Genomic DNA, 17579 nt, shown 5'->3' on the forward strand with positions numbered 1-17579 from the left:
CATATATAACATCTATGTTTGTATTTGAGCAAGGAAAGTAGTTTCTAGCAAAATTGTCAATATTTTATTGCTGCTCTCTGTACAAATCAGAATAGCGTACTTCTCAGTTGAAATCCAATACTTCATTAAATTCACAACGTTTCCATTCTCACTTTGCCTAGCCTCTTCCATCTTGTCATACTACCCCAGAGGTACACAACAGACCTAGGGCTAGGTTTTTTGCACAATTAGAGTGTATGTATCAAAATCAGCCTGTACACAACATATTCACAGTGTAAAAGGTTAGAGTTCAAGCTGTCTTCTCTCTGTAGAGGACACTTCACCCTATAGCAGGGCAAACTCCCTTATTTTAGTGACTTAGTGGGAACTGGCAAACTCAACACACTTGGGAGTCTGTTTTAGATACTAGTTTTAATAGGCCTCCAGGTGGCCGCATGAAAGCTAAAGGATTATTATAGTAGCCCCCAGCAGTGCCATTATAGATAAAGGTATATTCCAGTTTCCTTTACAAACTCCTTTTCTGAGGGTTTTATAACACCATCATAAAAATTCTCTTAGCACCAGAAGTCAATGTAAAGTTCTCAGCCCACACAATATGTTTTATTTTAGAAAGCATGTATATCAGTATAGTCTCTGTTTATCCTGTATACATAGCAGTAATTAAGATTACTTTTAAAGGGTACTTTCTGTCACAATTTTTAAAAAGTTAATCATGAAAGTGAAATTTAAATGTGCAGACCCTCTGTTGGGGTGCATCAGCTCACTGTATTTTGAGATCAGCCAAGTGACTCATTTATATCCACTGAGCATCCTCTCCACCAGCTATTAACCTGATGGTAAGAGCAAGAAGAGTAGAAACTAAAGCGAAGGCATGAAACTACTAAAGTTATGGGAGTAATATTGGATACTTAATGTGAACATCATGGTAACATCTAAAAGAGCTGGGACACAAAACTGAATCATTTTTTATACAGGTCTGCAAATTTTGAAACTGTCAGAAATCTGTGTTTTGGATCAAATCCTTGCCAGTTAACACATTGGCAGTAGAGATGCTCTTGAAGCTGTGGCAGAGGTAATTTTCATGGCCATGTTTGTATGGTTCTCTGGCTTTGCCTTCGTTTCCAAGGGTTCTAACATCAGTCGCATTAAATGATTAGAGAAGGATTTTTGCACATTTCAAACAAAACTTCAAAATTTAATTTTATAAAACACGTCCCCACAGGATTTTTTTGAAACAACAAGGGAAAATGCTGCAAAATACTGCAACCAGCTTCTTTCTGTATATGACCATAAAACCAAACCCAGGCTGTTTTTTTTTTGTTTGTTTGTTTGTTTGTTTGTTTTTTGTTTTTTTTTCACTGGCTTAACCAGACAATTTTTCATAGTTTGCCAAATTCTGAGCAATTTTCTGAACAGGAAACAAGGAACATGGACAGTAAGCCTAAGTAAATAATAAAGACACTCCCAGACATGGAGTCCCTAACTGACTTATTTCCCTGGTTTTCACACTGTTTTTCTGATACTAAAACAGAAGGTGACTAATTATAATGTGTTATCTTTTCTCCACTCACCACATCCTTTCAGGTTACACTTCAAAGTCCTCAGCACAAAGACCAGTACATTGGCACTGTAGGGCAGGAATTGTGATTGTTAGATATTGTGTCAGTAAGACTACTTATTTATGAAGCCAAATTATGAATTGATATGGTCTGTCATAATGGCTCTGCCATGTCGACATTTGCATACGAACTGTTCCATTACACTATGGTACCATGTCAAGCACAGTTTTTCAGGAGTCTAGAATCACTGCTAAATTTTAGCCATTTATCTTCAATTGCATTAAAACTGAAAGGATAACATTTTTGCAGCATATTAAATTATGCTTGTAAGTAATACAAACAGAAATTAGGACATTGAGCATGGAAGCATTTGCCATTTTCTATGTTCCCGATGGAACATGCAAAATATCTTTCTTTGTTTGCAAAAGATGAGTATACTTCAAAAAAAAAAAATTAGGGATATTTTAACTTTGCTGCAAGGTATTGCATTTACACATTATTCTATCAGGTAAAATTAAAAGCTCTACAAAGACCTACAGCTTAAATATTATAATAAAATACAACACTTACAAATTAAATTATATCTAATTTGACTTTAGATATGTGTCCCATATCTTCTTAATGGTTTCCTGAAGACTTCTGAGTTGGTAAGTAGTACATTTGAATGGGATACATGTCTTCAGATATTGCAGAAAATTCAAGTGTGAGATGTCACGTACTGTAGCAAATTTGCTACAATACCTAGGCACAAAAGGGTGAGTTAAGGATGGACTGTCAGCATGAAGGTCATGACCTGCAATGGAAGTAATGTACAGATCTAGAGCACTAATGAGGGAAACAATGACTTCCACAATAATGATGCGCAATGCTGTATAACATCCCATGTATTCCTGTATAGCCTGTAAATGTCACAGGCCTCAACTAGAAATCAGAATTTCCTTGCTTTTGATGGCTTGTCTTCAGATGTTTGGTGTGTTTTGTACCTGCAGCTATTGCTATATTTTATGTATAAGCCATTCCAGAAAGCTATCATCGCACTGATGCAACGTCATGAGCATTACTCAGACAGAGAAGTAGTTGGTGATTTTGCATAAGATTCAGAGGTAAAAAAAAAAAAAAAAAAAAATAATAAAAAATAATAATCCAAAGCTCTAATTCTAGAAGTGATATTAACTTTATTTTACTTGTGCTCTGGTAAGGTTTTCATATGTGCTTTGGCAAGATGTTCTTCATTGTTATCTGAGCCAAATCTCTGTGTGTGTTTATGTTCTCAATTTTATAGTGGTTTCAGCATAGTCCGTTACAAGGAACGTACTTCTCTCCAATCCCCACTGTTGTAATATGTGATTATCTTTAGCACAGTTAAAGATACCTTAGTTTCCAGGCTACTTACGTTGTTCTTGATTGCAGACAGAAAAGATCAATGATTTGAAATGTCACAAACACAGAAACAATATTTTTCCAATTCCTGTATTCATTTTGCTCTACACTGGAGCAGAACTTAGAAGCGTTGTCCTGAAAAAAGTTGGCATTCATTGTGAACTGTATCTATACTTGTAGTTCTCTAAGAGACATTTCAGAGAGTGCTCTAGTTTCTTGAGGAAACTTCACTTCCAACTACTGCTTACGAGCTAAGTTGAACAGACCTTTATCTAAAAAGCCTTGGCAGGTAACAATATGTCCAAATAGTCTCAGGTCTCCAGCAAAGTTTCTGGAGATTCAAGATGTATTCCTGTTCTATATTGCTATGATTTATTTAAAGAACATAAAATCAGAATCATGCAGAAGAGCTGCAAAAGTCTGTCGGTAAAAGCATCAACTTTGCTATCGCTTGAGAGCTACAACCTCCAAGAAGCAGGCACCATTGTGTCAGAGTACAATTGACAGTCTGTTAAGGGATACTAAAAAACCAGTCTGGAAATAGAAATGGAACTAACTTTCAGCTTTATCAAGTGTGATGCTTCAAGGTCAGAATGAAATTCAGTGATGGGGCAGCACAAAGATGCTTGCACGGCAGGTGCCCTGGTCAATCTATAAACTCAGAGGCCATCGGTCTCTGCTTGTGCCAGCCTGCATTTTAATCAGAAGGAAAAATATGTGGTACAGTTAAGCATGCTTAGTGGTTTCCAATCAAGCAAGTCCCTAAACCAGAATAGCAAAAATGCTTCAAGGGAGTTTTAAGGCACAAAAGGGATATATGAAATATTGACTGAACAAGTATTGCCAAAGGAAAAATTTGTTTAAAATTGACTAATATCTCACATTAAGTATTCCCTTCCTAATTTGCCTACAGTAATGTAAATTGATCCTAGTAAGAAATACAGACTGTCACTTTTGTTTATCCTTCTTCATTTTATCCTGCTATGGTTCACAGGCTGGTGTGATGACTGAAAAGGCATTGTCAATGACAACAAGTGTACTCTGTGTTTGTGGACTTGCCCTCCTCTTAATTTGTTTGTTCAGTACCGTGTGGTACTTTGCCTTGGAAGATCTTATAAGGTTTGTATAAGGAAATGTGTTAGACGTGGTCTGGTTTGAGGAGATTGGAGAGTGGTAGTCTAATTGAAAATACACAATGCTGGGAAAAGAGTAGCTGTATGAGGAGTCAGAGAAGCAGAATGTGGTCAGAATTAGAGAAATCTTTTTATTATTGCTGTTGTTTTTTATGGACATAAGAAATATCTGCTCGTTTCATGAACCCAGTATTCCTCACTTGCTTTTTCCCAGAAAAATAACAGGGAAAGGGTAACTTAGTTGACTATCTTTTTGGTTAAAATCAAATGCAAATTTGAATCCAGATAAACATGAATGTAGTAGTAAGTGAGAACGATGTAAGTGGGAGTTACGTTATTTTCATCTTGCTCTGAAGTGTGATGAATTAAATGGCTTAGTGCTCAGCTGATTCTTTCCACCAAAGCACTTTGATATGTATGCTCTTTACTGAAGAGGGGGAGTTTCTCCAGCTGTTTCACTCTTCTTTCCTTCCCACCATCTTCTTTCCCACCTTCCTTCCCTACCTCTCCTGACTGTAAGATATGGAATTTTTGTGATAATCACTATTCCTTGTGCATAGTCATAAATATACAGAAGTGTGCCAAGTAGTGCCAGAGTAGGAAGGCTGAAATATCCCCAGATATCCCCCAGATTACCTTACTTGTTGGATGTTGTAGTTTTCCTGAATATGCCTGGTCTATGAATGCAAATGGAGTAAATTCGGTATGTCCTGAACACATGGGAATTGTTTTTCATGTCATCAGCACAGCATAAGCTGGATGCTATGATGTTTCTTCAGTGTGTCAGCTCACTGGGTATGTGCTTCACCAAAATGGCTTATGTGTGCACAGCAGACTTATCTGGGACTTTCAGATGTATCATAGCCTAGTCAGAGGTAAAGCAGCTGCTATTTTAACAAGGCTGAAGGGCATACAGACAGACATCCTGAATATATGTTCAAAGTCTCAGATTTTGCCTAGACAAGATTTCCAGACAGAAAAGGAGAATCTATCCAGGTCTTCATCTGTCCTACTCTCCAAATAGCCATTTCTCAGCATGATGTTAAAAGCCTAATGACTTAAGAAGCCAGAAGAACTCAGCTTACCGGACAGACACCTTCCTCTCAGATGCATAAGCATGGCCTCCTACTCTGATGCTTTTCACTGTGAAATATATGTAAAATATATGATGTGGCTCTGCCTGCTGTGTACCACCAATATTATCTGCAAAATTTCACAGTGAGAGTTTGGAAGCATTCTGGCTTGTGTGTAATCATAAGGGTCCATCATTCAGTGATGAATTTATTAGTTTCCTGACATTTATGGCAAAATGAATCACAGATGTTGTACAACAATATTATGATAACACAGAAGTGAAGAAACTTGAGATTCACTAATATATCCTTGCCTTTAGAGAGAGGTTTTTAAAGGCAGCAACTATCCTAACTCCTATTTCCTGAGAGTCCAACCTCTCACACAGTGGAAGTTCCTCATTATACTGCTAGCTTGCCTTACAGTATGGGTGGATAATTTACTGTAATGACACAGAAATAATAAAGCTGTTCCATATCTATAATAACAGATACTATTGTGACAGTGTGTAAAGGAGCTATTTTCAAGTATTGTATGCTTATTTTTCCTAATTTTTGCACTCTCGTTACCATAGGGCATTCTATTTTCTCTTTTTTTTCTATCACATGATATAAAGCCACAGCTTATTAACAGATGGTATTAATAAATGTACACCGCTCCTGATGTACATGCTTTTCCATATAACTTTTCTGAAAATGTGTTCCTTAATATTTGTGGTGACAGTTTGATAAGTATGAATTAAAAGCCTCCAACAGCACCTTGAAGATAATGTTAAAATAAATATACAGGAGAAGGAGCAAAAAGCCCTATGAAAACCTAGTCATCCTAACAGGTCTTGAACCATAGTCTTTCTGAATTTTACACTGTAGCACAATATGCAACTGCAGGCCAACCCACCAGCAATAATAAATGAGAAATTCTGAAGGCTACTGAGCACTGTGCACATTTTCCCAGTGGATCAGGGCATAGTTTGTTAGCACAGGTGTTCTTGTAATTGTGATTCATTGGGGTAAATGCTCAGTGCTCCACAGCCCTCTTCCATTTCCTTCTTCTCCTGGGGGTGTATTGATCTGATCGGTACTGACCTGCACTACTGGTGGTAACAAGTAAGCCTAAACAGATAGGGACTCTATTCAGATTCTAAAGGTAAAAAACATAGCCCTATAAAATATTAAAGGAGAGATTTTTTTTCAAGTGCTCAGGAATTTCAGAGGACAAATTGCAATGACTTTCTAGAGATCATCAACCCTAAATTCCACGTGTGTTTTTTGAAAATCTCTCCCTAAACCACTTGATGCCAGTAGACCGTGTAGGTAGAATTCATCTCAGTTTCATAGAAACCTGTAATATGGTCTTTGTAATATGTAATGTGGTTTGTATAGACTTATCAGGGATTTTTGTTCCATTAGTATTCTGATGAAAAATTTCCTTTCTACAAAACCGTTTTTTTTTCTGCAAGGAACTGTTGGAGCAAACAGGTTTTCTTCAGGGAAATCCAAATGACAGCTCTTCATCTGCTTACTTGGATGATGTTTTATCAATTACATTTTCTGCCTTGAGGCTAAAAAGTTACAAGTTGTCCAAAGGAAGAATTTGTTTTCGAGAAATTTTCAAATTCCTTTCTCCAGAATAGACCCCCCTTCCCCTCCCCCCCCCTTTTTTTTCCATAGTACTTTTATTGAGCTTGAACAAAACCATTTTCAAAATATGACTACTCATAGACCCCCACACACATGTGTAGTCATATGCGCTTACACACTACGGTACAGACACACACACTCAAACATCAGTATATATATACCTGAAAGCCAAGTCTAGTTCATCTAGTTGTTTGGATGAAGAAGAAGCTGGACCAGGATGCCCAGTTCTTGAGGGATCTCCCCTTTCCTCTGCTGCCATTGTGCTCCACTTCTGTTCCAAGAACTTGAAGAAGAGCCAGCAAAAGTCAGCACTTGGAGATGAAAATTGATCACATTCCTTGTAACCTGCAATTAATGTGGCCCGTTGTAGCCACCTCTGCAAAGTTCATGTTAAGGCCTCTCTGCTGCATACACTGCATATTAACTGAGTTCTCTGTCTGGAATGGGGATGTTAGGAGTGCTGTCCTGTACCCTGCCCCCCCCCCCCTTATGATAATACCATCCACTTTCCTAAAGCTTCTCTGGGTACAGCTACAGGGACTTGTGGCTTTTTTTCAAGTTTCATTTTAAAAGAAATATACAGTAAGCTTTATGCCTGCAAGAAGCATGGACCATACATTGGAAATGTTTCTTTTCTTTTCTTTCCTTTTTTTTTTTCCTTAAATTATATTATATATAGTATGATGTCTACATACAACTCACGTTCCAGCCATGCAACATACCTTTACCTGCTCAAAATATAGTTCCTGGCACTTAACTGCTTCTTAAAAGAACATGATTACAGATGATGCCTGTTTATGGTAATGAAAACATTTCTGTGTAGTGAAACAACTGACTCATATATTTATATAAAGCATGCATAACTTCCTGTGCTTTTAAAACAATTAGAAACAGTTAGTCCATATGATCCGCTGATAAAGAAAAATGATTTATTGTGAAATAGTAATCTAAGCAAAGAAATATCCTGTGAGGATGTAATAATTGTGTCCATTTTCACATCCCCAGTGCTATGAAATAATAAAATGCTAATAGATGTAAATTATGCATGCTCTTTGCTGCATGATAAAAAGGGGCCATTTAAAAAACTGAAGTACCTTTAGTAAGGGACTGGCAGTGGTCACTGCGTTATTGTTTTCTGTTTATACCTGGAGTCAACCGTAATGGTGAGTTTCATTTTTGGAGACTGTGCATCCACCTGTCTATTAACTGACAGGCTAAGCAAATATGAGTTCCTGATGGGTTAAAAAAATAATCCTTGAATTCAAAATAAATTCCACAAGGAAATCTTGCGAAGAGAAAACAAACATTGCCCCCAATAGGACAGTCACTATGACTTGAAGAAAAGAAAATTGAAATACATGAAAAATCAATGAGGTAATAATTAAATTTTGGAGCCCACAGTACAGTGGCCAAAGCTCAGCATGCATTTGTTAATGTATACTGGGAACTGGGGTAATCAGCAGCTAAAGGAGAGCATAGAACGTCTGTCATCCTGAAGCTAATTTCATGATCAGACTCTTTAAAAACACATACCTGCTCCAGTATACCGGGATATTTATAGGAGGTTAAAGATACAAATTAAAGTCCAGGAGTCTATACATTCCTGATTACCCAGCTTTCTTAAATCAGCCCCTTCTTCATTCTCACACCTGGGCCTCAGCTGCAGCGTAGCTGTCATTTACGCTATCCATGGCACAGGATTGATGACAGTCATTCGCTGATGAAGCTGTATACATCATTTCTGTCCAGGCTGCACTGGCCAGATGGACCCTGACCATCCATCGCCTGTCAGGGACGCATCTGTTCACACTCCTGCTAGGGGTACTAACAAGTCATTGGCTTTCTTTCCAAAAGGACAGTGTCAGCTGGATAGGGCACAACATAAAAACTGTTGTTGTTCTTATTTTTTAATAAGATTTCTATAGCAGTTTTTATTCTTTCTTTATTTATTATTTTTAATGTGACAGTTATGATCTCCACTAACTTTACAAAAGAAGTAGCAAAAATCCTTCATGTTGTTGCAAATGCTTTTTGAAGTCACAGTACAGAGAGCCTGGCAAGTATTTCTGGTACATGTTTGTTTCTTTAGACAGACAGACTGCTGGGCTAAGAATTTATTAGATGTGACTACATGGTGATCTATTGTTTCTCTCAAAACTAGAAATGTATGCAGATTTCTTTGTGTATCTAGCATTGTCCATGAATATTCTTCATGTGGAATATCTTTGATATGGATTAAACTTTCCATCTCACTGAAACGAAGGAGCAGTGAAGGAATATTTTACAGTTCAATCTGCAGTGTAACCCTAGCCATCAGTAAGATAAAAATAAGCTCCTGAAATGATTGTTTTCAGCAATGGACCTTATTCACCCACACAAAAGTGGCTTTTGCTGTAGATACAAAAAAAGTAAGTGTGTTATTTCAGGGTAAAGGCTGTAAAGAGACACTCACAATTCAAATACGTTCTCATCCCCCAACCATCTTTGGGCTAATATGTCCATGACTATATAGAATCACATATTAGGGCTGTTCTCATAACTCCAAAAACAAAATTAATCTACTAAATGACAATTTGCTTGGAAGTGTTTTAGTGAGTGCTCTTTGAGTAAGATTAAGAAGACTACATGATATAAGCTTTCCAAAATGCCATTGAGATGGAGCTAAAAACATGTTGGTTTCCTGAACAGCAGGTGACAGTAGGGGTATTGGCACCATTGAAGGCGGTTTCTCTTGTCTCCTTGCCACCACACTCGGGGAGACTTCTTCCTTGTTTGATGATGAGGGAAAAGCATTTAACACCCACTAGATATCCTTTTTTGTTTTGTTTTGTTTTGTTTTTCTTGTTTGTTTGTTTGTTTGTTTCATGTGACCTAGTAATTTTTTTTTTTTGCTTGCTTGCTTTTTAGTGTATCCAACAATATTTTGAATGGCACATTCAATTTCATGTACATTTATGGCTGAAACAGTAGATTGAGAAGATCTTAATGATGTAGGAGAATGGGAGGAATTATGAAATATGGGTTCTTCCACATGCGATACTCTACTATTGGCTATTGTGGATTAATGATACTTTACAACTTTAACAAGAAGGCCTCTCCTGAGGTCCTCCTCTGAGTAGTGCAACATGTGATGACTTAGCAGCTGTCGTACTGCTACTCATGAATTTAATCAGTTATTCACAAAGAAAGGAACTAAGGAACTAAGAAAACTTGAGCATTTCAATATCCCTTCATTTTATTTAGGAAAATTATTTAAAATTTATTTAGTTTCTACTCTATATCTCTACTTCTGTTTCTTTTTTACAGCCCAACTCCATTCCTGTGTAAACATAGAATGAGAATTAAACCTTTTCTATTAAGAATGAAAGTTAAAGATATGTTGTACTGTAGTTAGTACACTGTGTTAGGCTTCTAGAAAACAAGAGTAAAACTACCATTTATCTCTTGAATTACTATATAAATTTTACAGTTACTGACCTAAAGGACTATTGACTCTAATTTTAGTTATCAGCAAATTGCCAAGGCCATCTTTGGTATTTTCACTTTAACTCACTTTGTTTAATTTTTATTTATCTGGAGATCAGGCTTGATTGGATATGACTTTTCATGTTAACATATAGTCCTCCATAAGTAAAAATAAAAATGCAAGAGAATTTTTTGAGAGTAAAATATAGAATTTTGTTATTCCAAAGTATTATATTTTGATGTTATTTCTAGTGTTTGAATAAAAAGACTAGTAAATTGTATCATATTTTGAATTGAAAATGAAATATTTTTACAGTGATCTTCTTTTGTTAAAGTTAGGAAAATAATTATGTATGCGGTAAAGAAACTAGTAGCTGGTGAATTGTCCTTGATGGGTATTCGTAAGAGGGGATCTGACTTCAAGGTAGTGATAAATTACCCAGTCTCTTTCTGAAATAGTGCTGGATGGGCTGTAATTCTGCAGTCAGTGTATCAGGTAGGGGCTTTGAATGCATGGACTACATAGCTTAAAGAAGGGTTAAAAAGAGCAAGGACTGCAGATCATAGTGTAAGTTAGACAAAGGCCATCAAAACAAACCCAGCCATAAAACTCCAGCAGTTCTGGAGTACAAAAGGACGACAGTTGGATGCTGGGCATGCTCTGTGATGGCAGGATGCTCTGATATATGGGAGTTTTGTGGATTGTTTCCTGAATATCGTCAACTGCTGCAAAATCTCGTTGCAGAGACAATAGTGGTATGAAATTCACATCATTAGCAAAGCATACATTGCTATTTAATGTCAGAGTATCAGATTTTTAAAAAGCAGACATTTTATGCAAATGATTTCAGGCCTTGATTTTTTTTTGTTTTGTTACATTTCTTATAGATGTGCTTAAGGAATTTTTCATTTTTGAATAGCAAACTTGGTGTATTACTTGTTTGGTGATAACTGGCAGCATAACATGAACTGCAGTGTTACTGAAACTCTGTAAAATTTCTCCCTCTGAAGAACCTTATGACCTTGTACATTTAGAGCCAGAACACGAGTTCTGCTTAAATTCTTTTGGGTGCTAAGAAATTGCAAAAGGAGCCAAGGCCATTTGAATGACCTCATGTAGATCTGGGACAAGTGAATTGACTATTGATGAGGGGGGTGGGGGGAAGAAATCTAAACTGAATAGTTTGTTTCAATAGAGGTTTTGTTTGGAATTGGCTATTTGTCTTATTCTCTTTGCTATATTATTATTTAGAATAACATTTCAATACTGCAAAACAATTAATCTTTTCATATATATATTATATATATATGTAATCTTTCCATCACATTTTATAAGAAAAACAAGTTCTTCAGGCTTGAACTTTTCAGTGAGATGGAAATACCCTTTTGTAACTTGCAGAATTGCTGAGTAGAATAACTGAATGGTAGTTTGCATCATGGTAAGCAAAAATGCACTAATGCTACAGTAACATGCTATTTTTGTTGAAGTTTACACTCAGCAATATTATTGCAGATGAATTCTAAAGAGCTTTAATTATTGAAGAAGATGATCTGTGTCAAGTAAAGAAGATTATTTCAATTAAATAGAAAACAGTAAACAAAAAGGAAACTTCTAACTATGCTTGATTAAAATATGCTTTATATATATTTTAATGTAGTATATATTTATTTATATAGTAGCATAGATAGAATGTTAATATATGAATAATGATATATGGTCTGTAAATAAAATGCTAAAAATAGGTACTTAGATGTGTTTGTGAGCAGTTCTTCTGCAAACAAATGATAGCAGAATATTGATAGCAGAGGGCTATTGAGAAATTTTATAGCAAGACAAATATTTTAACATGCATCCTGAAACGAGTGACACACGAGTTGAAGAAAGTGTGCTCATGCAGGAGGAAAACAGTAGGTATAATGGCATTGACTGTTAAGACTACAGGAGAAAGTAAAGAAATGCATATCAGTTCTCTCATGACAAAAAAATACTTCCTAATCATCTCTTGTATTGACAATGTTATCACATCATATATGTTTAAGTGCTGATAGCTTAAACTCCCACTTTGTGGAACTGGCTGTAAAAGAAAGAATTAAGAAGAAGGATTTTCCCACTTATTTCAATTTATCTAATACAATAAAAGAAGAATAAATTTTACAGGCTAAATTCACGCTTATGTCCGATAGCCAAGAAATAAAAGCCAAGTCTTGGCCATATTTCAAATTCCTGCTTGATTACATGTCCATCAAAGAACAGTTCCTACACCATGTGTAGGAGCCTATGTGCTGTATTTTAACATCAGAAAGGCAGAATACCATGTGGAGCATGTACCCACCGAGCCACATAGAAGATCCACAGGATACAGAAGGGCATGTGTGAAAGCAAAAAAGATCAAAACAGGACCTCAAATACCATATATCTTCATTTTGAAGCCCCTATTAATTAGTAACAGTTCATTTTTAGCAGTCACAGCCTTACTATGCAAGCCACAAAGCTTCAGCTTCTGAATTCCCACATAGACAATGATTGTTTGAGTAGATTTACCTTGGGTAATGACAATTTGCAATATTTCTGGGAATGCTGACACTTCATTCTAGGATTAGACACTGAACTCAAGGCTATGATTTTCTTACAGCGAAAGCTGTGTTAGGTTTGGTCATTATTTTCATGAGACTTTGTGAAGAATAACCCAGATTGATGGTTGTGGTAACCTTAGAGGGTGGCATCCTACCTTCAGAAGTATAAAACAAAAACAAACAAACAAAATCCAACATCACAGCAGCAGCTCTGTTGGCTTCTGAATATAACACACTGTTGAGATTTAGAGAAGTTGAGATCCTGCCCAAGTAGGAGGTTAACACAAGTCAAATAATGAGTTTTTCTTGCATATTTGTGGGGTGGCTACAAAGCCTGGACTTCCTTAAAAGCAAACTGTAATCTGTAGTCTGTGCAGCAGGGTTGGGGAAAAGATTTGACATTTCATTCAGAGGTCAATACTACGAGCTATCAAAACTGCAGTGCGAGGTATCAGCTATGTACCAGTCTCAGTTCCCAGGGTCCACTAGTCTTTTTGTCTAGAAGCCTGCCAGGGCAAATGATGAGTTGGAAGCATAATGTAAAATTAACCAGACTGTGATTTTTAAGCTTTTTGCTTTCAATGATCCTTTAAATACTTTCTAAGTATAAGAAAGCTGTGCTGATTTTCTTTGTTTCCTTGTCACATTGTCTCAAATGTAAATCCTGAGCACCGAGAGGTGGGTGATGCACCACAGCAGCATGGAAGTGATTTAGGTTAAGGTAATGAGCATGTAGATGACCAGCCTTACTGGACACTGAAATGCACATTCCAAAGAACCCTTCCAGTATCTATAAAGGTGTCCAAGGCTGGGGAGGTGTAACAGGGTCTGAAAGGCAGAAGACATAGTTTGACACAGTTCCAAGAAGTTGATGCCTTTTGTTAACACAGTAGTGATAGTCTGAGCCAGTGTGTAACACTGAGTTATGATACCACTCTTGTATTTGAAAAAAAGCAGGGTTTGACCTTACCATCAAATCAGGTTTGAACTAATTCAGGATACTTCCTTGGATGAAATGAGGTATTGTTTTAGATTAGATTAAAGTTCTTGCTGGGTTGGGTTCATTTCAAAACCATGATGAGGGATTAAATTCCACAAGCTTTCTTCATGCCACATGAGTGTGAATGACATTATGTGTGAGGGCTTCTTGCATGTTGGCAGTCTACCAATTCTGTCATGAACCTCAAACCACCCTGTATGGAGAGTTGCTGGTTGCTGCATATGCTGTTACTTGTTAAACCCAGTAATGTGAAATTAGAAGTTAAAGATTATGAAGTATTTTAAATCTTTAGGTAGAAAATACTATTAACAATAAGTCTCAGAAATGTCAAGCATCTTAACTAGCATCTTAACACTTTGTATAGGTGTTTAACAACATATCAAAAGAAGAGTCACAAAAATAGACATATTAATACTTAACTGGTAGAATTAAGTATATATCTCTATGTTAATCCTGATTTGGTACTATTTAATTGTTTCTGAGTAACTTCATTTTCTAAAAGGTTACTTCATATATTTTATATATACACACAGACATACACATATTGGTCTGAATAGAACAGGTTAGCTATTAGTTTTATAAAGCCACAGATCTGAATTAAATATGGCCTGTAAGATACCTAACTTTTTGGTTCTGTCAAAAATAAAAAATATTAATTTGGTTACCTATAAAGTATATACTATTTCAAGTATGTGGAAAACTGTTCTTTTACCTAATCATCAGGTATTATTTATACTTCACTGCTATTGTAGCTTAAATATCAAGACTTTAAAAGCATTTTTTTGAGGATATCCAAAAGCCATGATTAGTACTAATGGCTCAGAATTGTAGCTTAAATAGGTTTTGTTTAAAAATATCTCTCTCCTCTAATCATGACCTGGCCGAAGAAAGACTGGATGGATGGCTACTTGTCCCTGGGGAACAGGAAGATTTCTTAGCAAGCTGAGTAAATGAAGCAGCTTGGTTTGTTGACTTGAGAGAGCTCTAGCTTGAGTCTTGTGTGTTATATGTTCCAAGACTAGCTATCCTTGAGTTGTTATAATTATTAAGAAATTGCTACCTATAGGTCCAGGGGCATTTTTTAATACAGTGGATGTAGAGCCACCTATTTGACCTTGGCTGCTCTTCTTCAAACTACAAATATAAATTGTTGAGACTGAACCATAGATGATTTTTTCTTTCTTTCATATATGAAATAAAATTTGATACGGATTCTTCTCTCATGAAAGTAATTAAGTAATTAAAATTGAGAAAACTTGGAGGAAGCCTGCCTGGTGAGCTGATGTTCCATGAAAAATAAATAACTTCTCAAACTTAGCAATTTAATTGAAGACAATAGAGAACACTTCTTCAAGAAAAGCTAGCTCTTAAAGATTTTTGTTTTATATTCTCTGTTTCCCTCATTATGACACTGACCAGGTTGTATGTAACAATAATGATTTAGATATTTTTTTTTGTATGACTAATCTCTACAGTAGTATTTCCAGGTGTAAAACATGTTTCATTTATCTGCAAAATACTTGGTAAACTGACTAGTCTTGACCTGTGGAGGGGGAGGGAAATATTATTGTGCCTATCTCAAATGAGAGTAAGTTCCAAGTGTTAGTGTGTCTGACAGTTTAAGGTTTGTGGGGAAAAGATGAGGGTATTCTCATATTCCTCCTCCAAACCAGCTGCCATTGCAATTTTTGGTCAATGGGATAATGAAGCCACAAGAGTGCCATAAAAGTAGGCTGAAGATCAGTCCAAGTGAAAGAAATGTTAGAATACAGGATTCTTCTTAGAAAAAGGAGGAAGAACATTTACAATCATTATCAGTCAACAAGTGTTAAAAAAGTAGTGTCTATCAAATAAACCTGATTACATTATTTGTTGTGATTAGAAATGTAGTTTTCCATGCAGCTGCACTGTTGTACTTAAGTATTCAGCATTACTTGAGTTGATATCCACGGTATTCTGATTCCAATGGCCCTCTGTACTGTCAGCTGACAATTGGAACATCACCTATTTTCACTCAAATGGAGAGCTTTTTTTTTTTTCTTTAGTAGATTTTGCCAGATTTTATCCAAATCTACTTAACTTTTTTTTCTTCTTTTTCTCTTTTTTTTTTTTTTTTTTTTTTTAAATCAGGAATCTAAATTCAAATATGAATTAAAAGCTGTGACAAATACAAAAGCTGGGAAAGTGGTAACATATTAAAGGGCTGAAGCCCTTATCATTAGTGGATAAACAGAACTCTTAGAGAATATTCTGAATGCAGGTAAGCTGCACATCTAGTAATATTTTGCCTACTTAATGTCTGAGAATGGAGGACTATGCTTTGAAAAGCAAAAGCAGAAACAAACAACTAACAAAAAAAAAAACACAAACCACTGAAAAAGTGATAGAAGGTGAACATCGCAGTATGTGGTCCCATTCTGATTTCCATTGCAACAGAAAGATGAGTGCAAACCCTTGAATGTTTCAACTCAAGTTGGACAAGGGTGTAACAACCATTTCATAGCACCTTGGTGAGGCTACCATTTGAATAATGCAATTGCATTTGTTCCTCTTTTTGAAAAATGCTGATTGAGAAGATCTACAGAAGTTGCTTGTATAGTGGAGAAAAATTGTTCTCTGAGGAGCACAAAGTTTGATCTCTTTAGTTTAAAGTTTGATCTGTTTAGAGAACACAGGTTTCATCTTCATTTGAGAAGGAAAATATTGAGTACATCTGATGCCTTTGATCAACTGAAAGCTGTCACAGGCCTCAGTGATCTTCAGCTAAATCCAAACATTGACATTAGGGGAAAAGACAAAATTGTTATCAGCAAGAACTATAAGCCATCAGAATAATCTGAATATAGGAAGACGGAATAGAAGAAATTAATTAAGAATTGATCACATCACTTATATATCTCAGATAGAATGTTTGCAAAAGACTTTTACATAAAGTTTGTAGAAATTTGAAATGGCTAGAAAATGTTTAAAAACACCGCAGTGAGTAGCAGAACACCAAAGATTTTTCAGGGAAGGTACATGAAACATAAATGTAAATTTAATGTTTTACTACACATAAGATCTTAACAAATAAATATACATTTAAAGAGATTTGTTGCTTTCTTCCTGGCTCTCACAAAATTAAAGAAAATGTGATGAAGCTGTGGCTGTACTGTGGTGGCCCTGCTGAAAGCAGCATACTGGTGCAGTAGCTGCGTTTCTGTGGTCTGCACAGATCTGGTCTGTACCATCATCTGGTCTGTGGAAAGTGGCAGACAGAGTGCTTGCTGTTCCTCCCACACCCAACTGGTTTTGGAAGTAAATTGATCCTATTATCCCAAAGTTGGGGCAAAGTTTGTCTTCAGATACACATATGAAGCAACCTTGAGCCTGTTGAGGAGCAAGATGTGCATCAGGGCTGCCTCAGGGGCTCCACAAAGAGCAGCATTTTGCTTTATGGTGTCAAGTTGGCAATTTATTTACCAGAGTAGTCCCAGTATTTTCTTTATGTTGAAAGATATTTATCCTTCTATCTTTTTACAGTACCTTTGAAATGCAGGATTTATTTTTCATTTTAAAGACTCTTAAAAGTATCTTCTCTATATAGTTTTCTAAGTGGTCCAGGAAGAGCTTAATAATATTTAAAAGCTGTTAACATTATGATAGAACTAACTTTCCTCCGGTTTTTCCTAGCATGATGCATTTAGACATCGTAGCTGGAATTCTTCCAGCATAACAGCCTTAAAAATAAGATAAAATATGTTTTAATTTGAACCAA

The 17579-nt window shown here is 36.1% G+C and overlaps 1 long non-coding RNA gene across 1 annotated transcript in view; it reads left to right on the forward strand.

Moving 5' to 3' along the window:
• The window catches only part of LOC126913356 (uncharacterized), a 137118-nt gene that overhangs the window by 113116 nt on the left and 6423 nt on the right, over positions 1–17579 (forward strand). Inside the window, exon 2 of the long non-coding RNA XR_007708505.1 lies at positions 2159–2206. This is a non-coding gene — a long non-coding RNA (uncharacterized LOC126913356). The remainder of the gene's footprint in view (positions 1–2158; positions 2207–17579) is intronic.

The sequence above is a fragment of the Cygnus atratus genome, chromosome 6 (assembly GCF_013377495.2).
Source record: "Cygnus atratus isolate AKBS03 ecotype Queensland, Australia chromosome 6, CAtr_DNAZoo_HiC_assembly, whole genome shotgun sequence".
In the NCBI taxonomy this organism is placed as follows: domain Eukaryota; kingdom Metazoa; phylum Chordata; class Aves; order Anseriformes; family Anatidae; genus Cygnus; species Cygnus atratus.